Below are 24,770 nucleotides of genomic sequence, written 5' to 3' on the forward strand. Positions count from 1 at the left end.
GGGGTGCATTGGGTTAGGTAGCTTCTGTCTCGTGCTGTTGATGTACCTTTGCATGTGTGACAAAATATTGCCTAGCAAACAAGAAAGGTGGATTAATAGAGGCTAAGTGGTTTGTTTCTTCATCTCCTTCTCAAAAAACTCACATACTCTACTTGTCTCATTTATAAAGCACCATAAACCTGGTATGTATGCATATGTGTAGAGAATGAATACAAATCACCGAAAGCCTCCCGGCAATGTGCAATCCCCCAGCAAACAACCTGCCTGCAAACAGCGGAAAGAAGGTTTGGAGGGGGCAGCACTATAGCCTATGTCCCACCCTAACTCCTACCCACCTTCCTCCGTTCCCTGCTCAGTGTAGGCGGCAGATCCCCCCCACCTCTTCAGTCCACAGGCCCCATTCCTTCTGCTGCTCTCTCCCCCCCCCAGCCCACTGCTCTGCCAGTCCATGCCAGTGCACAGTCACCCTGAACACCTTCTCTCCCTCCCCAGCACATCATATGCTGGGTGCTACACGGGCAGTGTGAAGGCAGTGCCCAACATATGAGGGGCTCAGAGAGGGAGGGAAGGCGTCCAGGGCGACTGTGCACTGGCATGGACTGATGGAACAATAGGCTGGGGGGGGGGAAGTAGCTGAAGGCATGGACTGCAGAGTACAGGAAGGATGCACTTAGGTAGGAAACCCTAGAAAGAGAATTATGCTGTTTGCAATGGCAGGGAGGGGGATCTGCTGCCTTCGCCGTGCCCTCTGCTGGCTGGCCCTGGATTTGGTTTCGCGTTTGCGCAGCATGTGGGGAGGTGAAGACGCAGAAGGGAGGTTTTACGATATGGAGGGATTTATGGCGTAATTCACTATCACATTATTATAGGCGGGGCTCATCTTGCCATTTTGGCCATTGTGGGAACTTGTCCAAATTTTTCCTTGGGAGGGCTTCTCATCACTGTGACTAATTGAACTGTCTTTAATTGAACTAGCTTACAACTGTCTCTAAACTGGCTTGCAACTAAATTTTACTGGATTCCATCTTTTATGTGAAACTATTGACCTTGTTAACATGCCCCAGTAGATAAGTTTAATCTTGAAACATGAGAGTTCAGTTGAGTTCAGGAGCCATGTTTTAATATTTTTATAAGGCATATGAAGTTTCCCACCCTGTCCATAAATGCTCATAAAAGTGTTTTCCTACCAATTTCAGCTGAGAGAGCCAAGCTGTGCCCATTCTTCTGTACATGCTGATTTGAACCCATTTCCAACATTTTAAACAATGCACTTTCAATGTGCTTTTGCAGCTGGATTTTCCTGTACGAAATAGGAAAATCTACTTCTAAAGAGCATTATCCCATGTGTGCGGAATGGGTTCAGTCTCTTTAGAGAAATAAATGAAGATATCCAGGAATTATGGAATGCTGTACTTGCAATGAATAGCATGTACCATGGGCCTCTGGACTGGGCTGGAAAAACACTGGTTCAGAATACTAAGGCAAAGTAGGGCCTTTTCATCTTCTTTGTTAAATAACTATAAACGTAGTATTGTTAAATGTATATTAATGAAGTAAAAACATATGCATGTGAACTGGGAAACATTAGTTTTTGTAAAGACAGTACAGTCACAACATGGTTGGTAAAAACACCTCTGCTAAATAGCAAGCTATCTTTGAATGTGAATTCTCTGAAGTGATACAGGTGATAAGAAATGTGGGTATTTTAGCCAATAATTTCCCCCTAGCATTCAAAGTTTTGAACAGAGAAGCACCAACATTTTACACTGCTACAGTCCTATTTCTAGAAGTAACGCCAAAAAATGATGTGCTTATCATCATGGGGGATTGGAAAGCTAAAGTAGGAAGCCAAAAGACAACTGGGATAACAGTCAAGTTTGGCCTTGGAGTACAAAATGAAGCAGGGCACAGGCTGGTAGAATCTTGTCAAGAGTCAATGGTCATAGCAAACACTCTTTTCCAACAACCCAAGAGACGACTCTACACATGGACAACACCAGATGGTCAACACAGAAATCAGATTACTATGTGCTTTGCAGCCAAAGATGGAGAAGTTCTATACAGTCAGTAAAAACAAGACCAGGAGCTAATTGTGGTTCAGATCATCAGCTTCTTGTTGCAAAATTTAGGCTTAAATTGAAGAAAGTAGGGGAAAGCACTAGGCCAGTCAGGTATGAACTAAATCATATCCCTGGCGAATATACAGTAGAGGTGACAAACAGATTTAAGAAATTAGATCTGATAGACAGAGTGCCTGAAGAACTATGGACGGAGGTTCGCAACATTGTACAAGAGATAGCAACTAAAAGCATCCCAAAGAAAAAGAAATGCTAGAAAGCAAAATGGCTGTCCGGGGAAGCTTTACAAATAGCTAAAGAGAGAAGGGAAGTGAAAGGCACGGGAGAAAGAGACAGATACACCCAATTGAATGCAGAATTCCAGAGAAAAGCTAGAAGATATAAGAATGCCTTCTTAAATGAACAGTGCAAACAAATAGAAGAAAACAATAGAATGGGGAGGACCAGAGATCTTTTCAAGAAAATTGGAGATATGAAGAGAACGTTTCATGCAAAGATGGGTATGTTAAGGGACAAAAATGGCAGGGACCTCACAGAAGCAGAAATAGATTAAGAAAAGGTAGCAAAATTATACAGAGGAACTATACAAGAGCGAGTTTAACATCCCTGATAACCACGATGGGGTAGTTACTGACCTGGAGCCAGACATCCTGGAATGTGAAGTCAAATGGGCCTTAGGAAGTCTGAACAACAATAAAGTTAGTGGCGGTGACAGCATTCCAGTTGAACTATTCAATATCTTAAAAGACGATGCAGTAAAAGTGCTACACTCAATATTCCAGCAAATTTGGAAAACTCAACAATAGCCACAGGATTAGAAAAGGTCAGTTTACATTCCAATCCCAAAGAAGGGAAATGCCAAAGAATGTTCAAACTACCGCACCATTGCACTAATTTCTCATGCTAGCAAAGTTATGCTCAGAATCCTACAAGCTAGGCTCCAGCAATATGTGGACCGAGAACTTCCAGAAGCACAGGCAGGATTTCGAAGAGGCAGAGGAACTAGAGATCAAATTGCCAACATACGCTGGATTATGGAGAAAGCTAGGGAGTTCCAGAAGAACATCTACTTCTGCTTCATTATGTTAAAGCCTTTGATTGTGTGGAGCACAACATATTGTGGCAAGTTCTTAAAGAGATGGGAATACCAGAGCATCTTATTTGTCTCCTGAGAAACCTATATGGAGGTCAAGAAGCAACAGCGAGACCTGAGCATGAAATCACTGATTGGTTCAAAATTGAGAAAGGAGTTCGGCAAGGCTGTATACTGTTGCCTTGCCTATTTAACTTGTATGCGGAGCACATCATGAGAAAGGCGGAGTTAGAGGAGTCACAAATTGGGATCAAAATTGCAGGGAGGAATATCAACAACCTCAGATATGCAGATGATACGACTCTAATGGCAGAAAGCGAAGAGGAACTAAAGAGCCTGTTGATGCGGGTGAAGGAGGAGAGTGCAAAAGTTGGCTTGAAACTCAACATCAAGAAAACAAAGATCATGGCATCCGGCCCTCTCAATTCCTGGCAAATAGATGGGGAAGAAATGGAGATAGTGACAGATTTTATTTTCCTGGCCTCCAAGATCACTGCAGATGGGGATTGCAGCAAAGAAATTAAAAGATGCTTGCTCCTGGGGAAGAAAGCTATGGGAAATCTAGACAGCATCCTAAAAAGCAGAGACATCACCCTGCCAACAAAAGTGCGTTTAGTCAAGGCTATGGTATTTCCAGTTGCAATATATGGCTGTGAAAGTTGGACCATAAGGAAGGCCGAGCGTCAAAGAATGCAGGCTTTTGAACTCTGATGCTGGAGAAGACTCTTGCGAGTTCCTTGGACTGCAAGGTGAACAAACTGGTCAGTCCTAGAGGAGATCAGCCCAGACTGCTCCTTAGAAGGCCAGATCCTGAAGATGAAACTCAAATACTTTGGCCACCTCATGAGAAGGAAGGACTTCCTGGAGAAGAGCCTAATGCTGGGAGCGATTGAGGACAAAAGAAGAAGGGGACAACAGAGAATGAGGTGGCTGGATGGAGTCACTGAAGCAGTAGGTGCAAACTTAAATGGACTCCAGGAACGGTAGAACACAGGAAGGCCTGGAGGATCATTGTCCATGGGGTTGCGATGGGTCGGACATGAATTCGCACCTAACAACAACAACAACACAGTCCTATTACATACTGTAATATAAAATATTATCTGGAACGTCAGATCCATGAATCAAGGCAAGCTGGACGTGGTTAAACAAGAAGTGAGAAGACTGAACATCGACATTTTAGGAATCAGTGAACTAAAATGGACAGGAATGGGTGAATTTAATTCAGATGACCATCAGGTATACTACTGTGGACAAGAATCTCGCAGAAGAAATGGAGTAGCCTTCATAATCAATAAGAGAGTAGGAAAAGCAGTCTTGGGATACAATCCCCAAAATGACAGAATGATCTCAGTTCGAATCCAAGGCAAACCATTCAACATCACAGTGATCCAGGTCTACGCCCCAACCACTGCTGCTGAAGAGGATGAAGTTGATCAGTTCTATGAAGCCCTACAACACCTTCTAGAAGCAACGCCCAAAAATGATGTGCTTATCATCATGGGGGATTGGAATGCTAAAGTAGGAAGCCAAAAGATAACCGGGATAACAGGCAAGTTTGGCCTTGGAGTACAAAATGAAGCAGGGCACAGGCTGGTAGAATTTTGTCAAGAGAATACAATGGTCATAGCAAACACTCTTTTCCAGCAACCCAAGAGACGACTCTACACATGGACATCACCAGACGGTCAACACAGAAATCAGATTGACTATGTGCTCTGCAGCCAAAGATGGAAAAGTTCTATCCAGTCAATAAAAACAAGACCAGGAGCTGATTGTGGTTCAGATCATGAGCTTCTTGTTGCAAAATTTAGGCTTAAATTGAAGAAAGTAGGGAAAAGCACTAGGCCACTCAGGTATGAACTAAATCATATCCCTGACTAATACACAGTGGAGGTGACAAATAGATTTAAGGAATTAGATCTGATAGACAGAGTGCCTGAAGAACTATCGACGGAGGTTCGCAACATTGTACAAGAGGTAGCAACTAAAACCATCCCAAAGAAAAAGAAATGCAAGAAATCAAAATGGCTGTCTGAGGAAGCTTTACAAATAGCTAAGGAGAGAAGGGAAGTGAAAGGCAAGGGAGAAAGAGAAAGATACACCCAATTGAATACAGAATTCCAGAGAAAAGCTAGAAGAGATAAGAATGCCTTCTTAAATGAACAGTGCAAACAAATAGAAGAAAACAATAGAATGGGGAGGACCAGAGATCTTTTCAAGAAAATTGGAGATATGAAGAGAACGTTTCATGCAAAGTTGGGTATGATAAGGGACCAAAATGGTAGGGACCTCACAGAAGCAGAAGAGATCAAACAAAGGTGGCAAAATTATACAGAAGAACTATACAAGAGCGAGCTTAACATCCCTGATGACCACAATGGGGTAGTTACTGACCTGGAGCCAGACATCCTGGAATGTGAAGTCAAATGGGCCTTAGGAAGTCTGAGCAACAATAAAGCTAGTGGTAGTGACAGCATTCCAGTTGAACTATTCAAAATCTTAAAGGACGATGCAGTAAAAGTGCTACACTCAATATGCCAGCAAATTTGGAAAACTCAACAATGGCCACAGGATTGGAAAAGGTCAGTTTACATTCCAATCCCAAAGAAGGGCAATGCCAAAGAATGTTCAAACTACCGCACCATCGCACTAATTTCTCATGCTAGCAAAGTTATGCTCAAAATCCTACAAGCTAGGCTCCAGCAATATGTGGACCGAGAACTTCCAGAAGTACAGGCAGGATTTCGAAGAGGCAGAGGAACTAGAGATCAAATTGCCAACATACGCTGGATCATGGAGAAAGCTAGGGAGTACCAGAAGAATGTCTACTTCTGCTTCATTGACTATGCTAAAGCCTTTGATTGTGTGGAGCACAACAAACTGTGGCAAGTTCTTAAAGAGATGGGAATACCAGAGCATCTTATTTGTCTCTTGAGAAATTTATATGCAGGTCAAGAAGCAACAGTGAGAACTGAACATGGAATCACTGACTGGTTCAAAATTGAGAAAGGAGTTCGGCAAGGCTGTATACTGTCGCCTTGCCTATTTAACTTGTATGCAGAGCACATCATGAGAAATGCGGGATTAGAGGAGTCACAAATTGGGATCAAGATTGCAGGGAGAAATATCAACAACCTCAGATATGCAGATGATACCACTCTAATGGCAGAAAGTGAAGAGGAACTAAAGAGCCTGTTGATGCGGGTGAAGGAGGAGAGTGCGAAAGTTGGCTTGAAACTCAACATCAAGAAAACAAAGATCATGGCATCCGGCCCTCTCAATTCCTGGCAAATAGAAGGGGAAGAAATGGAGATAGTGACAGATTTTATTTTCCTGGGCTCCAAGATCACTGCAGATGGGGACTGCAGCAAAGAAATTAAAAGACGCTTGCTCCTGGGGAGGAAAGCTATGGCAAATCTAGACAGCATCCTAAAAAGCAGAGACATCACCCTGCCAACAAAAGTGCGTTTAGTCAAGGCTATGGTCTTCCCAGTTGCAATGTATGGCTGCGAAAGTTGGACCATAAGGAAGGCCGAGCGTCAAAGAATTGAGGCTTTTGAACTCTGGTGCTGGAGAAGACTCTTGCGAGTCCCTTGGACTGCAAGGCGAACAAACCAGTCCGTCCTAGAGGAGATCAGCCCTGACTGCTCTTTAGAAGGCCAGATCCTGAAGATGAAACTCAAATATTTTGGCCACCTCATGAGAAGGAAGGACTCCCTGGAGAAGAGCCTAATGCTGGGAGAGATCGAGGGCAAAAGAAGAAGGGGACGACAGAGAATGAAGTGGATGGATGGAGTCACTGAAGCAGTAGGTGCAAACTTAAATGGACTCCGGGGAATGGTAGAGGACAGGAAGGCCTGGAGGATCATTGTCCATGGGGTCGCGATGGGTCGGACACGACTTCGCACATAACAACAACAACAACAACAAATATAAAATAGGTAGGTTGGTGGGCTGATAGCAAACTCCTCACCGGTGTTTTCTGCTTTTGAATGATCTGCTGGGTTCGGAAGAGGCAAGACACACCATTTTCTTCTGTTTGATTAGAAAGTGACAAGCACATTACCTAAACTCAGCTGATTTTGCCATGCTGTTCCATGATTCTGTAATCTCATGGTTGGATTACTTCAGCATCATCTGTGTCAGGCTACTCTTGAAAATGACCTACACTACTAGTGGTCTAGAACAAGAGTAGTCAACCTGTGGTCCACCAGATGTCCATGGACTACAATTCCCATGAACCCTGCCAGCGTTTACTGGCAGGGGGCTCATGCGAACTGTAGTCCATGAACATCTGGAGGACCACAGGTTGACTACCCCTGGTCTAGAACATTCCAGTCTGACTGTTGTCAGGGGCTGGTTGCCAGGGACATATGTTACCCAGTTTGAAATAGCTATATTGGTTGCCAATCTGTGTTTCCATGTTCAATTCTTGGTTATGACCTTGAAAAAAACATTTAATGATATGGGAACCACATATGTGAATTGTCAGTTTTTCAGATATTGTTACATTTAAGATACAAATATTTTAGTATTTTGTTCTGAATCTGAGTTTCTTCTGGCCAGAGAATCAATATTTAAATACAGATTATAGTTTAACAATATAGTAGACTAGTAAAAAAGCCTACTGCAGTCAAAATGCAGTGGTCGCTAGGAGGGCACGCCATGAGGGTGGCAGGGCTCTGCGGGCTGGCTTTGCAAGGCCGGGTTTGTCCTGTGGGGCCGGGGGCTCGCAGCCTACCTGGAGTGCTTGCGAGCTGTAGGGCAGGAGGAAGTTGAGAGTCTTTGGCGTCTCGGCGTGGCTCCGGGTGTCCGGCAGTGATCGGAAGGCGGGAGCGGCTTGGTTTGGGGTGATTGGCGGGCCGTGGTGGAGGGCGGCGGCACCGCCACTGGGGGCTCCTGAAGGGTGGCGCAGCGCGTGGGCGTGGGCGGTGGCGGCGGCGGTCCCGAGGTGTCCTCCGGTGGCTGGCACTGGCTGGGCGGGCCGAGGGGGCGATGTCCCGTGGCGGCAGCGCATCCAGCGGCAACTCAGGAGGCGGAAGCGGTTTGTTGTGGCGCGGGTGGAGCTGAGGCATCAGGCCGCGGGCCAGGGAGGGCCAGGGAGCTCCGCCAGCCGCTCTCAGCGAGGCTGGCGGATGCTCCCTTGCCGGCGGCCTGACGCGTCGGAGGCGCTTTGCGCCTCCCGACGCATCAGGCCACCGGCAAGGGAGCAACTGCGAGCCGCACTGTGTGTGGCTCGCAATTGCTCCCTTGGCTGTGGGGCGGCAATTGGCCCCGCCGATGGTCTGTCCAGAGGAAGGGGCCAATCGGTACACTTCCTCATCCCAGACAGAGCCCGCCCTAACTCCTCCCCCTATTTAGTCCGCGGCGAGGTTTAAGATAATTATGGTAGATAGTAAATGGATAGGAGATCATTCTGTAAGCTAGAGTGATAGAGAACTGATTTTACTTATAATGCATTTTTATATTTGATTAGCAGAACTTTGTTAAGAAATAAATTAAATAAATGAATGTATTTATCCAGCAGTCCCCCCCCCTTAGTTAAATAAGGAGCTAGAGCAATTCTCCCCAAATTGTGAAGCTTGCAGCATCATTTTCATGGCAAGTTCTAATGCTCTTCTACATGATTAAGCTCAAGCCAGTTGAGGCCATTCCTTTAATACCCCAGAACAGCCATTCTCAGCTGAGGCCACATGGCCCCCTGGGGAACCCAGGCACATTTGAAGGGGGCCACAGACTGAAAAATGTGAGAAGGCGATCCCAAAGGGTTTATGGGGAGCCCTGGTAACTGAACCAATGAAGTGTCCTTTTTGTCACATATGTCATTATGAATTGCTAGAAAGTTCAAACTTCGTCAAGGGAAAGAAAAAGGAATCACAAAATCCACTAATGTGTGTGTGGTTGAATTAATGCATTCAAGAAAAAAATGAACTCTCATGCTTCTCTTGATAAAATATTATAGAAGTCTTTCTCACTTACATATAAGATAAGACAAGGTACATCTAGTTAATTTTCTCTTAGGGTAGGCTTTTTTTTAGCCCAGCGCTAGCAGCTACCCTATTGCAAGGGTGGAACCCAAGAAGAGCTCCTAAATGGGCTGTGGCCAAAAAAGGGTGAGAATAGCTGCCCCAGAAGATGCAATATGGTTTGGCAAATCCCTAGGTACTGCAGTAAGTAATCCTGTTGATCATGGCAGCCCTATGCCTGAGACATTTCAACGTGTGTCAGAGCAGACCTTTGTGGGGAAGCTCATGCATGTCTTGGCCGTTTCATGCTAAAGCTGCAGCCTTCCAGAATTTCTGTTATGGTGACATGTTCTTGGAAATCTCTTCCAGGAGAATGGTTGTATCTATGGAGACAGCCAGGTCACACTTAGGCTATCTGAGCAGATCTGTACCCCAGATCAGTTACATGGTGAGAATTCTGAAAACTTCTGAATGAGCCCATTTTATCTTGGACCTTGATGCATGTCACTTAAATTACCATTAATTTGGTTCATGGCTTGAGTTGTAAAATGACACATGAATAACCTTCCTAGGAACTTACCTACACTATGAATAGTGCAAGCACGTTTTGCATTGTAGTTTGAAAGGAAGATTGGCTCATTTTAGTCTATTATTTTTGGTAAGGTAAAGGTAAAGGTATCCCCTGTGCAAGCACTGAGTCATGTCTGACCCTTGGGGTGTCGCCCTCTAGCGTTTTCATGGCAGACTCAATACGGGGTGGTTTGCCAGTGCCTTCCCCAGTCATGACTGTTTACCCCCCAGCAAGCTGGGTACTCATTTTACCGACCTCGGAAGGATGGAAGGCTGAGTCAACCTTGAGCCGGCTGCTGGGATCGAACTCCCAGCCTCATGGGCAAAGCTTTCAGACGGCTGCCTTACCACTCTGCGCCACAAGAGGCTCAATTTTTATTATTTTTGGTAAATTACTTAAACTCATAACAATACCCCATCTGGATCAGAGCTGGACTCCATTTAATCCAGCAGTCTCTTTCCAACAGTGTTTATAGCACATGAATTGGTTTGCATATATAATTCCCCATCAGATTCTTTTAGGTCTTAGCCGTTCTAATCCAGTGCATTTATGGTGGATTTCTAAATGCAGTTAGCTTTGTATATCCACCCTAACTTCCCTGAGAATTTTTTTTAAACTACAACAACACATAAGTAGCTATTTATTTGTTAAGACTTAGGCAGTGAGGAATTACTCCATGATTCCTAATAAAATTATTTTGGTATATAAAATGGCTTTGGTATATTCAGATATGGTATTAGTAAACCGCCTGTAGACTTTCTTCATACAAAATCAAACATATCCTGTTATTTTGAACAAAGCTTCTGCCCTTAATTGTATGAGTCACTTTTGAAAGTGTGACTTATTTGTCACCTCCTGAGTCACATATGTGCTTTGGAAACGTTTGCTCTTTCAGTATGGAATACTAATGAGCCTTGCACTAGTTTTTGGGAAGTAAAATTGTATGTTCTACTGCAGGGGTGGCCAAACTGTGGCTCTCCAAACTACAATTATCATGGACTACAATTACTATGAGCCCCTGCCAACATGGCTCATGGTAATTGTACTCCATGAACATCTGGAGAGCCACAGTTTAGCCACCCCTGTTCTACTGTATGTTTTGCCTTAGAACAGCGGTCGGCAACCTTCTGGCTGCTGTGGCCCGCTGCTGCGAAGTAAGGGGAGAGGGCGGCCTGGGGCCCCGCACACGCACGGCAGCCCCAGCGCAAACGCGCATGTGCAAACTTGCCGCGCATGAGCGTTTGCGCCCCAGGATCAGAGGGGCAAGGCTTGTGATAAACTTAAAGCCTCTGAAACAGAGAGTTCTTCGGAGCCTCCTCCTACAGTCCAACACTGTCGACAGAAGCTTAGAGTAGCTTCACAAAAAAGACATAAATTAGTATGCCTACAAAACCAACACTGTGTAAGACTCTGACAGTGAATAGTTCCAGAAACATTCCCATGCGGATGGCAGGCTGGAAAGAATGCAGCATAGGACAACTTGCATCTTATCTGAGATGGACTAGTAATCATAACCCTGACTTCAGTTCCTCTTTGCTGACATATTGATTACACAGCTCTGATTCTTGGCTTGCTTTCTGGACTCTCCTGGCCCTGGTAACCCTCTGGCTTTTGACTCATGGCTTGTTAATGACCCTGCTATTGGACATTCCTTTCAGTGCAGCCCTGTGGCTGCAGGAACTCCAGTTCCAGTCATAATTTGTACTCAACAGCTGTTCCAGATCAAGGCCTCCCTTCTGACCCAGCACTGTGCTGTGGAAGCAGCACACCAGACCCCACCGCTAGCACAGATATGCTCTGCCAATATTAACTTGTTAGAGATACCCAGAGAAATTTACTGGCCTCAACCAGTCTGGTGGAATGAGTTGCCAGGAGAGACCCGGGCTCTGACAGAACTAACAAAATTCTGCAGGGCCTGTAAAATGGCACTCTTCTACTAGGCCTACAGTTGAGGCGAGGGTGAATTGAGAACAACTCCTGGCCTCTCGCCTAGACTCCCCCCTTTTTCCATGTTCCTCCTCTATCCCCCTATTCTCACATCAGTTTCCCCATGCCTGTGAAATTTTATTATGCATGCAGACAACACAATTAGAACTGCACAGAGGCAGTAGAGGTGGTAATTGGTTGTCAAGAATTATAAAGTATTTTATATTTTAAAATGTTCTTAATGTACTATATGTTGTGAGCCTCTCTGAGTCCGCTTGTGGAGAGGGGTGTTGGTTTTCATTTTCAGGCATCCAAACCCATCAGGAGGTTGGTTGCCTATGGGCGGCAAGTGGGCCCCTGGATAGGAGACACAGCAATTTTCTCGTTGGTACATTGGTATATACATTGGTAATCAGCTGTGTGGGCGTCCCTGGGCTTTGTTGCAGCTTTCCTCAGCAAGGTGGGTCTTGAGGTATCATGGTTGGTGGTAGCCTACTGATAGCTCTGGATTGTGTTGCTTGCCCTAGAGCTGTCTCCTGTGGCTCCACAAGTACAGTCACAGCCCATGGCTTCTATGGGAGTAGGACCTTGCCAAAGTGAGCAGGGGTGTTAACCTCTCTCCATTCAGCAACAGTCGTACTTTCAGCCTGAGCTGGGCCTCTGGTGTCTCTCCTGTTTATGGTGACATATTTCTGAAGTATCTTGGCATAGCAGATACATGGATCTCCAAATGATTTTGCCCCTCCCTCAAGGATTGTGCTTAGTATGAATTAAGAGACCTCTGGGATATGCTTGATAAGTGTACAGTATCTGCCAACAGTGTAGAAACCGAGCAAGATATTGAGTTGGATCCAAGGGAAAAGCTCATAGAGGGAGTTGGGGAAGTGGATCTTTCCCTGCCTTTGCCTTGTCTGCTGCTTGTCACAAAAATTTAAAAACTAAAAATTGAGTCTACTCTCCAAAGCATCCATTTTTTTCTAGGGGAAGGGATTGCTATAGTCTGGTGATGAGCTGTAAGTCTGGGGGATCCCCAGGTCCCACCAGGAGAATGGCATCTCTACCTGTGCCAGGGATGAAGAGGTGATTCCCCTCCTCTTGTAGCTCATTAGCTGGAATCAAGTCAACTTTTCAGCTGGTAGGGAATGATGTGAGAGACTGCTTTCAACATGAAAAGGGCTATGCTGGGGGATTATAGGGCCTGCAAGAAAAAAGGCCAGGTGGAGCAGGAGCTCTGAAATTGAGTGAAGAAGCTCACCGACTCCAGCCCCTCATTTTTGGAGAGAAGCCTTAATTCTGCTATATAAAATCTGGAGAAAATCCAATAGGGATTCAAGGTTTGTGCTGGTTGTTTCAAATGAAATCCAATGTACTACTGAGTACATTGATTACATTGTTCATTGCACACTGTGATCTCTGCACAGGATTTATGTGATTTGTTTTACACTGAAGTGAATTCTATTTGAGATTTTTTAAAGGTATTAAATAGCCCTAGTGGCCTTCCATAGAGTAGGCTCTCAATGTGCTCCTGAAAGGCTTCTATACTTCTGACCGTCCAGCTACCATACTATTTCCACTAGTACAACAGCTAAGTTATAATAGAGGGTGATGAGAAGATCAATGTCTGACTTTTGTGTAAAGGAAAAGTAAAAATAAAATAATCGATCATCCTTCTTATCATACAATACAGCAAGGGCATGGTGCCAATAAATTACTCACATTAGATGACTAACAAGGCTCCCACACAATCTGTGTAGGCAGGGAATGTGCTTTGCTGCCACATGGGGTGCCACAGGTTCTTACTAAATGTTTTATTCCTTTAGTATTTTACTTTAAAAAGATTTAGATTATCTTAAAAGGAGGTTAATGCATATTATGCTCAGTTTTGTTGATGATATCCATAGCCCTGAATTGTCAAGATAAATATCTCTGAAAGTGGAATAATCTGTCATATCACATATTTTAGTTTAAATCAAGCTGGAGAACATTCTGCCATAATAACTATCTGTTTGTTTGCTATTTTCTTTCATTGTTAAAATATGAAATATAATAATAATAATAATAATAATAATAATAATAATAATAATAATAATAATAATAATAATAAAACCTTTATTGGCGTAAAACAATAAGAAGCAAATACAGCCAAGCAGGATAAATATATGAAATATAAAAATATGCTATATTACAGAGTACGGTTTGCTCTGTTGTAGTTACATTTATAATGGTCTACTGCAGTAGTCCCCAACCCCTGGTCCGGAGACTGATACTGGTTCGCAGCTCTTCCCCGGCTGCTGCCTCAGGGGCTGCCCTGCCACTTTGCCGCCAGCTCACCTTTGGTGCTCTCCAGCGGTCACCATAGCTGGGACTCCCCCTCGGAGTGGCACTGCGCAGCTGCTGCTGGCAGCGCCCCCCAGTGGGCAGCAGGAAGTCAGGGGCACCGGTGGGAAAGCAAGTGGAGCAGGGGCTCAGGTGGCAGTGGCAACATCCCTCGGCAAAAGATTACCCCCCCCCTGGGCTTCAGTAAAATTGTCAAACGTTGACCGGTCCCCGGTGATAAAAAGGTTGGGGACCACTGGTCTACAGTACTTAGCAAACAGGAGACAACCATAGAAAGATACTTATTCAAAATTATTGTGGGATTTTGTTTCTCCTGGGTACAGGACAGGCTTTGTGTAAAACTCAAAGTACATGCTCTGTTGAAGGTGAAAAGCTAGAGAGAGCTAGCTTGGTGTAGTGGTTAAGAGCAGTGAACTCCTCGAGACCTGGATTTGATTCCCTACTTCTCCACACGCAGCCAGCTGGGCGAACTTGGGCTAGTCACAGTTCTCTCAGAGCTCTCTTGACCCCACCTACCTCATAGGCTGTTTGTTGTGAGTAGGGGAAGGGTAGGTGATTGTAAGCCACTTTGAGACTCCTTCAGGTAGTAAGAAGCAGGGTATACAAAACCAGATCTTCTTGTGCAGAGGACAGTGTGGTCACATATGCATGCTCAGATTGTGTGGTTCCCATTAGGTGCCTCATACGAAATGGATGCAGAACTAATGCAAATTCAAAATCCAAACAATGAATGGCAGGCTGCTCATGTCACGGGTGCAGTGGTCTGGGCCAAGCGCAATCCCGATTCATAGACATGTGACTGCTTATGGCTTCTCGGTCAGAACAGCTTTATCAGTGCTGTGGCGAGCCCAAGGCCACCCAGCTGGCTGCATGTGGGAGAGGGCGGAATCGAACCTGGCTCGCCAGATTAGAAGTCAGCATTCCTAACCACTACACCAAACTGGCTCTCTAGATATAAAGGAATAGGAAAGTACAATATTCAGTGCTGTGAGAAAGGATGAGAACTACTGAAGAGTCAAAATCGAGCAGACTGCAAAATTGGGCGCCCATTTTAGTGATTTGTTTGAGAAACATGCTAAATGTTTGTTCTTTTTATCAGCTGTGATAGTTTTTCCTCCCCTCCTCTGATATGACTTAATGACAATGTCACATAGGTAGTAAAATCTGACTGCCTTAATGCCTTCCTTCAGTGTGAGGGTGAGTGTTACATGCCTGAATTCTTCTTTGGTTTTTCCATCTGAATCCCACTATGAATGCTTCTGTACTAGGCTGGTGTGAAAAGGGCAAGCCAGCTAGCTGACAAAGAGCCATTCTTCTGTCTAAAGTAGCGATCCCCAACCTGTGGGCCGTGGACCATATGTGATCCGTTGACTAATTGGAGGTGGGCCGCGAAGGTGGGCCCCCTGCCCCGACTCTTTACTTCATCAACAATCCAATCCGGCAGGCGCACATGTGCAGGCTCAGAGCTCCGCGCCTGCGCTCGCTGGCATGCCGATGGCTGTGCCTCCCTCCCCGGCACCAGCCACCCCGCCTCCCTGAGCAGAAGCGCCGCCTCGGCTTCCCCGCCACCCCCGGAGTCCCAGCACTTAGGAGTGCTCACTTGATTGCAGACAGCTGAAGGGATGTTTAAACATTACCATAGTGACCAGAGTCAGAGAGCGTTAGGGCAGTGGTTGAGAGTAGAGGAGTAAACTACCCCCCCCAGCAGGCCTCAGTAAAATTGTCAAGCGTTGAGCGGTCCCCGGTGATAAAAAGGTTGGGGACCACTAGTCTAAAGCACTGAATAAAATGGGAAAAGGAGGAGAGGCACCAAGAAGTAAAGCCACCTCTACTCATTGGCCTGCTTGCAAACTGCTACTAGGTAGCTTCCCTTCCACAATCTGGTATCCTAAACTAGGCTTAACCTCTAGTTAAGAACCTCATTTTTGGGTTCTCTAGTTAAGAACCTGATCTTAACTCCTCTTAAAACCATATGTCTGGAACTCAGTCTTAAACCACTCTTCCTTCACTCCAGTATACATGAGAAGGTTGAGGAGCCAGACTTAAGCATGTGCCAGGTACACGTAGAATTGAGTGGGATATCTGTGGAGCCTCAGTCTTATTCCCACCCAAGGTCTATCAACATAACTGGACATTAAAACACTCTGCCTTTGGACTTAGTTCTTGGAGTTTTTGGGTTACTTTATAACTGACTGATGCTGGCTTATGGGGGACAGCCCTTTAATGGCTGATCTCCCTTTTCTATGATTGCAAACAGAGGGTAGCAATTGGAGAGAGACATTCAAACCATTGTCAAATCATATGGAGTTCCACAGAGGGTAGTTCTTTCTCCAATTTTATTTAATATCTTTATGTACCCTTTCGCCCAGCTGTTATGGAGGTTTGGGCTTGGGTGCCAGCAATATGCAGATGACACCCAGCTTTTCCTCCTGATGAATGGCCACCCTGATTCTCCCCCCAGAAGCTTTAGCCAGATGTCTGGAAGCTGTGAGGGGATGGCTCAAGCAGAGTTGTCTGAAGCTCAACCCTTCAACAATGGAGGTCCTATGGCTAGGTAGAATTCTGGGACACACAAATGAAGGATTATTTCTCTACAGTTATGCTCAGAGTATGAGGAACAAGCAGGAAGAACTGGAAGTCCTAACAGAAGAAGGAAACTATGACCTAATAGGCATTACAGAAACTTGGTGGGATAACACTTATTATTGGAATATTAGGATTGAGGGTTATAACTTATTTAAAAGGGTCAGACAAAGAAGAGGAGAGGAGTAGCAGTATGTGTTAAGAATCTGTATACTTGTAAGGAAGTACATGTATCTGAGCATATAAATACAGTTTAGTGCCTTAGGGTAAAGATAGGAGTTGGAAATAATAGTGGTATTATTGTGAGCACCAGGCTAAGCAGAGAACTTGGATGTAATGCGCCTAGACCATATTATAAAGTTCTCAAAGAGGTGGAGCACAGTGGTCATGGGTGCTTTCAATTACTCAGATATCTGTTGGAAGACTAACTCAGCTAAAAATGAAAAGTCCAATAAGTTCTTGTCTTGTCTTGCTGACGACTTTATTTCCCAGAAGGTAGAATGGGCAGCTAGGGGGTCTGCAATTTTTGACTTAATTCTCACCATTTGGGAGGAACTGGTTGATAAGGTGAACATAGTGGGCACACTTGGTAGTAGTGACCATGTCATTTGGACTTCAGGAAAGCAAATCATCATCATCATCATCAGTATTATTATGATTTATTCACTGCCACTTCTGAAACCGGCTTGTGGTGGGTTACAATTTCTTATAAAATCCCCACTAAAACCCCCATTAAAAGACACAAAAACCCAACATGGCGGGAAACCCCCCCCCCCCCACTACTAGAGGGGTGAGGAAGGAGGTCAAATGATGTACTACTCATACCCGAGAGTGGGCATTGATCTGCCTCGCACCAGGTTAACAAACTTAAAGTTATGCTGGGTAGAATGGTCAGAAAAACTTAAGGAGATGGGAGCTCAGAAGGGATGGGAGTTTCGTAAAAATGAAATATTGAAGGCACACTCACAAACAATTCTCTTGAAAAGGAAAAGTGGGAGGCGCCTAAGGAAGCCAGTGTGGCTCCATAAACAGCTTTCAAAAGATTTGAGTGATAATAAGACTCATTTAGGAAATGGAAGGAGGGCCTTATAACCAAAGGATGAATACAAACAACAACAACAACAAAACAATGCTTGTAGGGATAGTGTTAGAAAAGCTAAAGCTTAGTATGAGTTTAGGCTAGTAAGAAATGCTAAACACAACAAAAAAGCATTCTTTAGATATATTCAAAGTAAAAAAGAGGACATGGTAGGACCATAGCAGGAACAAGAAAGTGAAATTGCAACAGGTGATGAAGAGAGGGCTGAATTGCTCAATTCCTACTTCTCAGTCTTCTCATGCTCAATGTGTCAAAATCATATCATGTGATATGGGATGGGAGTTGAATCCTAGGATCACTGTTGGGGTAGTGCATAAACACCTACTTTCTTTAAATGAAATGAAACTAAGTCCTCTGGGCCAGAAGAATTGCATCCAAGGGTACTAAAAGAACTTGTGGATGTAATTGTTGAACCTCTATCCATTATTTTTGACATTTCTTGAACAGGTGAAATGCCAGAAGATTGGAGGCGGACAAATGTTGTTCCCATCTTCAAGAAGGGGGAAAAGGAGGATCCAGGTAACTACCAACCTGTTAGCTTGGTGTCTATAGCTGGCAAACATTTAGAACAATTCACTGGTTGGTCCTTGAGCAGCTAGAGCAGAAGGCTATGATCACTAAGGGCCATTCCACAAATCTAAGAATATAGCATTAAGCCAGCGCAATTGCTTAATGTTATTAAAAATCATGCGTCCCCTCCATTTCTCACCTCCCCGTGCTCTTGCTTTCTTCTCCTGATTTCTCACACTTCCTGGCACTCTGCACAGCTGATTAAAATGGCAGAGGAGAGGGACTCAATATACCAACAAGTCAATCATGGCAGCCAGCCAATCACCTTTTCCCAGCTTTAAAGGGCAAGCAATCTTTTTTTAAAAAGTAAAACTTCGTTGCTATGCCTATGCATATAATCATAGATGAATAGTGCATGGTTTAATACCACCCCGTTTTGGAATTATGATACTTGAAGATCAACATAAGTAATTATTTTCCCAATTTGGGGTGGGTGGGTTGAGAAGCATGCTTTGTGCGCAAACTGGTGGGTGGATTCCCCCCCCCCCCGCCCGGATCGAGCAACGCATATTTTTGTTGCTCCAGGCTGCTTGCTACCAAAAAAAAAAAAAAAAAGCCCCATTCCAGGGAGAAGGAAAAGGAGGTGGGCATGAGGGTGGGCCCTGGAGATGGAGAACACGCTGCTTCTGGCCAGTTTGGTTATGCAGTTATTTCGCTAGTGGTTGCTGGTTGTTCTTCTCCCACTCGCACAATATAGTTGGGGGAATCCACTTTATGTAATTCTCCAACTACGGCTTTAAAATGGAGGATGTAGTTGCCGGTTTACTGCTAGAATGCTAGATGCTGATGACGTCATATAAAACACAATGCAAAACCAAAAAGGGAACGAAAACCCAACCTTAACAACGTCAGGAACAAAAGTTGAGCTATAAAACAATATAAAATGTTAACAATTATTTATTAAAGTGCACCAATATTAGCTTAAAAACAAAGTAAAAACTATATAAAACAACTATACAGATCTAACTGCACATGAACAGACCAACCTGTGAGGCTGATGCAATCCAGTCCAATGTAATTGAATGCCCTTCTGGGGTGTACAGCTAGGGCCATAAGAACACGGATTTGTGAACAGAGGAGCAATATAAGATGCAAAACACTAATGGCTCCCATGGCAGAGCGCTTTATGAAAGCTGGTCACACAGAGACGCAGCTTAGATTCTGAGCCATCAAACAGGTGCCTGCAACAAGGAACATGTTATCCAAACTTTTGAGAAAAAGAGAGCTGTTTTGGATATACCAACTGGACTCTTTCACACATGGCCTGAATGAAGAGATGGATTGGATGTTGCCATTTTAATGTCTGTAAAATTGTATTTCAAACTGCATATCACTAGGCTTGGTATGGTGGTTTATCTTTATCATAGTTCCCCCCCCCCACACACACACACACATTTTTTTGCTGAACTCCAAGGCTATTGTACACAAACTTGCTGATGCAACAACAGCTGGATTGCATCAGCCTTACAGGTTGGCATAAATAGTTTCCTCCCCACTGCAATCCTAAAGCTTTTTTTTCCCTGACATACATGAGGTGCACTCTCTATGCAGAGTAAAACAATAGCTGATGTATATATGGAGATATCCTGAAATATGAGCATTTTTAACTTTAAATTTTGAATCGTAGTCTTATATTTAGATTATCTTTACAGAGTGGTGTTCCTAGATATTACATATCTTAGAAGGTGCTGCTTCCAAAAGAAACACTATTCCATGTCCCCCAAAGAGCATTATGCTTAGCTAACACCAACTGGCTAATGATCCCTGGCCCCAAAGAAGTTTGGGCTCAACCAGGGCAAAGTTATCTCTGCCCTGGCTTCCACCTGTTGGAATGAGCTCCCAGAAGAGACCCGGGCCCTGTAAGAGCTACCACAGTTCCGCAGGGACTGCAAAATGGACCTCTTCCACCAGGCATTTGGTTGAGGCCAATAATACCTATTTTGCTCACAGAACCCCCCCTCCCATCCAGATACACTTATTTTATGGGGGTGCAACTGTAACATTACTGTGATTAAAAGTTCTGTGAATAAAAATTTCCTGTGTTATGACTAGGTTGACAATACCACATTAATAACATTGTTATTGTACTATGTTGCATTGTATCATGCAATTTATGTTCTTTGTAAACAGCTCTGAGCCGCAAGGGACAGTGGTATATAAATCTTAATAAATAAAATAAATAAAAAAAAACTAATGGAAAGCAAAATGAACATATAGTGACAGGAGAAAAGAGCAAGAGTCCAGTAGCACCTTAAAGATTATCTGAATTTGTGGCAAAGTATGAGCTTTCATGAGTCACTGCTCACTTCTTCAGATATAGTGACAGTAATCTTCCTGGATAACAAGAAAAGAAAGTAAATATGCTTCTTTGAATCTGCTACTTGTCACCATAAAAAGGCAGTGATACTGAGAAGTTGTGAAGAGTGGAGCCTTGGAGAACTCTGGCTTCTTGCAGGCTATTTTGAAGCATGTCTACTCAAGAGGTTTTTTAGAGCTGAGGTGGACAGGTTTCTCCTATCAGAGCAAGACCTATGTTTTCACGGAACATTCAGAGGAATTGTTTGCAAGAACTGAAAGTAATTTCTTATTTGTATACCATAAATTCAGTCAAGTAAGACAGAAATGAATAAGGAACTACAAGTATCACCCTGTAAATGTACTAGAAGCTTGACTACTATCTTTCATTTTCTACTCTGAGACACTTTCAGGTATTGGTGGTGACAACTGTGTGTGTGTTAAGTGGTGTTAAGGCACTTCTGACATGGCAACCCTTTGAATTAATGACCTTCAAACATCCTGTTGTTAATAGGCTGTTTTGAGGATCATTAAGGCTTGCTCAGGACTTGCTAACTGAGGGCTGTGGCCTCAGTTATAGAATCAAGCTGTTTCATATTGGGTTTTCCTCTTTTCCTGCTGCTTTCAACTTTTCCTAACTTTATTGCTGTTTCCTTTGAGTCTTGTCTTCTCATAATGTAACCAAAGGATGATAGCTTTAATTTAGTAATTTTAGATTCTAGAGCGGGCTCAGGCTGGATTTGATCTAGAACTCATTTGTCTTTTTGATGGACCATGATACTAATAAAACTCTCCACCACATAACATATTTCAAATGAATCAACTTTCTTCCTACTTTCTTCATTGTCCAACGTTCATACCCATACATAGTAATGGAGAATACCATAATATGAATTATGTTGATCTTGATTGCGAGCAACACATCCTTACACTTCAGGACCTTTGCTAAATCCCTCCTGGCTATCCTTTCCAGTCTCAGTCTCTTTCTGATTTCTAGGTTGCAGTTTTCCTTTTGGTTGATAATGGAGCCAAGGAATAGAAAATCTTGAAAAATTTCAGTTTTCATTGTCAACCTTAAAGTTGTGGAATTCTTCAGTTGTTATTACTTACGTCTTCTTGATATTCAGCTGTAATCTTGCTCTGGCACTTTCTACTTCTATCTTCATCAGTAGTAAATTCTTCACTTTGTCCTGTCAGTAATGTGGTGCCATCTGGATATCTCAGTTTGTTAATGTTCCTTTCACCAGTTATTACTCTACCTTCCTCTGAATCTAATCCAGCTTTCCTTATGATATGTACCGCATATAGATTGATTTGAAAGGGAGATAAAATATATCCTTGTCTGATCCCTTTGCAAATTGGAAATTATTCTGTTTCTCCATATTCTGTCCTGCATACAGGTTGTTCATCAATACAATCAGATGCTGTGGTACACCCATTTCTTTTAAAACCAAACATAGCCTTTCATGATCTACACAGTGAAAAGCTTTGCTGTAATCTATGAAACATAATCTCTTGTATGCTGCAGTAACCAATGTAAACTTGCAATATGATCTCTAGTACCTCTTTTCTGAATCCAGTTTGAACTCATGGCATTCCTTGTTGATATAAGGCAGCAGTCTCTGCTATAAGATTTTGAGCATCACTTTACTCTGAGAAATTAATGTGGGGTCTGAGAGTTGCTGCAGTCTTTGGTATCTGATTTTTTTTTAAGAATTGAAATATAGATTGAGTGGTTACAGCCTGTGGGCCATTCTTTTGTTTTTTATATTTGTTGGTATATTATTGTTAAAATGTTTATGGCCCTCTACTCCTGGTGAGTTGTTTGTAGACCCAGGGGCAAGGGGGTGAGGGCAAGAAGAACCCCACACAGACCAGGCTGGAGGTCACTGCTGTAATGAATACAACTGCAAGAGCATTGGTGCCACATGGGGATGGATCCTGGATTGGGCAACCCACCTGCCATCCAATATTTCCCCATCTCTAGCCTGCCTGCTAGGGGGGAGAAACCATGGAGTCACAAGCCACAGGATCCCATGTGGGCAGAAGCTGCATTCTTCCCTTGCCAACTGATGGTGTGAGCCAGATGACATCTCTGAGCAGGGCATGCTGCTGAGTGGCTCCACCCCTCTAAGGGAGTCCCCAGCCTGGGGAAAGCAGGCATGCATACACAGCTCCAAATGAATTCATCCCTATTCCCAAACCCCTACAAGAGCAGGGTCCTAGCCCAGCACCCGCTAAAGCTCCTAATGCTACCCCCAGCAAAGCAGCCTGTCCCAAATGCCATGAAGCCATATTGCCTCATTCCAAGAGTGGACATGGTCTGCCCTGAAAAGTGCAGCACGTTTGAAAGTAATGTCTGGGTGCCAAATAACAAAGACACCAGCACCCTTTGAGGTAACCTGTCTCTCTGCTGACCTTGCTTCTGGCCAAGTCCACTCTGGAGATGAAAATGAAGGTCGGTACACATTGAGAAGGTGAGATCAATTCCTTTCGTACCTGAGAGATTATTGTTGCTGAGCTGGAGGATGATGGCATCAGGGGGTCCCAGGAGAAAGATGTTGAGAGGTGATCAATAAAAGTGAGGCCCAGCGCATTGCTCTGTGACCCATCTAGGTGATCTGGAGGAGATTTCCAAGTCCCAACACAGTTCCGCATCCAGGGGATGCTTAATGAGCACCCACCAGAACACAATTCTGTACCTGATGATCCCTGTTTGTTCTACAGGGACTGAAAAGGAGAGACGTTAGCAATTTGCCTGGCCTGTGAGCAAATGTAAGATTTATAAGAGGAGGAGTCACATCCCCAATGGTCATGATCTGTGCTGGGAGGAGGCCTATTTCAGCAGCCAATATGGCCACACCAATTCTTTGATTATAGTTTCTACTCATTTGCTTAGGACAGATGTTAGGCAGACTGACCTTTAATTTCCTGGTTCCCTCCTGGATCCCTTTTTAAAAAATGGGGTACCATTTGCTACTTTTGAGTCTGTTGGTATGGTGGCTGAATTTGGTGATAGGTTACATATATGTTATTTAATAAAATCAGAGTCCAGTAGCACCTTTAAGACCAACAAAGATTTATTCAGGGTGTGAGCTTTATTCATTAAGCTTATATACTACCCTTCCTGACAGACCGGCTCTGGGCAGTTCACAAAAATCATCAAATTAAAACATCCATGATACAGTTAAACTTCTAAGATCAAACAGTCAAGATAATAAAACATCTTATTCCAACATTCCATTTTTACTGATGGCTCAAAGTCCATGGAATTAGCAACTGGGCTAAAAAGGAAATGAAAGTTAATAGATCAACTATCCCATGTTTAAGAACTTTCAGATGTATTACATCAGGACCTGGAGACTTAGTGGTTTTTAATTTCCCCAGTATTTCTTTGGTCACCTAAATTTATCTGAGTTCTTCAGGCTCCCTTCCTGAAAATATTGGCTGTGGCATGGATATGTGCCCCACACTGAACACAGATGCAAGAAAGTCACTGAGTTTCTCTGCCGTAATATATCTTGCCTGAGTACTAGAGCAACTTCTTTACGCTGTTTGTCATTCCCCGAGTAAACCCTTGCAATTTTCTGACCGAAAATCTCCTAATCCAGTCCACTTTAGTTCCCTCACACCCAGGATTACAGTATTTAAATATTCAATTTCTCATTTTATGATTCTGAGTTTAGCTCAATTCATACTTCTCATATTCCATGTTCCTATTATATGTGGCAAAGAGCTTTGGACTTTCCTTTTCCCGCATTCACATCAACAACTGAATATATTTTCAGCTTTAATCCAGTTGTGGCATTAAGAATAGTGCTACTCATCCATTGCTCTTCCCCAGTAGCTATTTTTTTCCATTCTGGATTGTGTCATCATAGGGTTTTTAAGGTATGAGATGATCAGGAGACATTTACCATTGCCTTCTACACAGTACTGACCAGGGTTATACAAAGCAGCACCGCAGTTGTCTAGGATAGAACTTCTGCCTGTGCCACTTTATACTACAGCTACCGCATAAGGATTCCTTTGCCACCATCACTATCCATTGTCTTCTGGTGTGGCTGTTGATTTCTGAAATGGATGGATGCATCTTAGTCACCTGTCTCATCTATGATCATTCCATACTGAGTGACTCTGCTAGTAGTTTAGCCTCTTGACAGAGTCTAAAGTCCTTATGGTCCTTATTGGTATTGTTCAGCTGACACACACAATCCGTCTCACCACTTTAAGGTGTACATCCAAGAGG

The 24,770-nt window shown here is 43.7% G+C and overlaps 1 protein-coding gene across 12 annotated transcripts in view; it reads left to right on the top strand.

The window, feature by feature from the left end:
• Positions 1-24,770, top strand: part of PTPN5 (protein tyrosine phosphatase non-receptor type 5) — a 161,436-nt gene that overhangs the window by 71,943 nt on the left and 64,723 nt on the right. For 9 of the 12 annotated variants that reach the window (XM_077321559.1, XM_077321560.1, XM_077321566.1 and 6 more), the window contains exon 2: positions 18,104-18,175. The exons of the other annotated variants lie outside the window; for them this stretch is intronic. The gene's annotated coding sequence lies outside the window, so the exon portion shown is untranslated. The remainder of the gene's footprint in view (positions 1-18,103; positions 18,176-24,770) is intronic. 12 annotated transcript variants of the gene reach the window in all.

This window comes from Paroedura picta, chromosome 2 (assembly GCF_049243985.1).
Source record: "Paroedura picta isolate Pp20150507F chromosome 2, Ppicta_v3.0, whole genome shotgun sequence".
NCBI classification, from domain to species: domain Eukaryota; kingdom Metazoa; phylum Chordata; class Lepidosauria; order Squamata; family Gekkonidae; genus Paroedura; species Paroedura picta.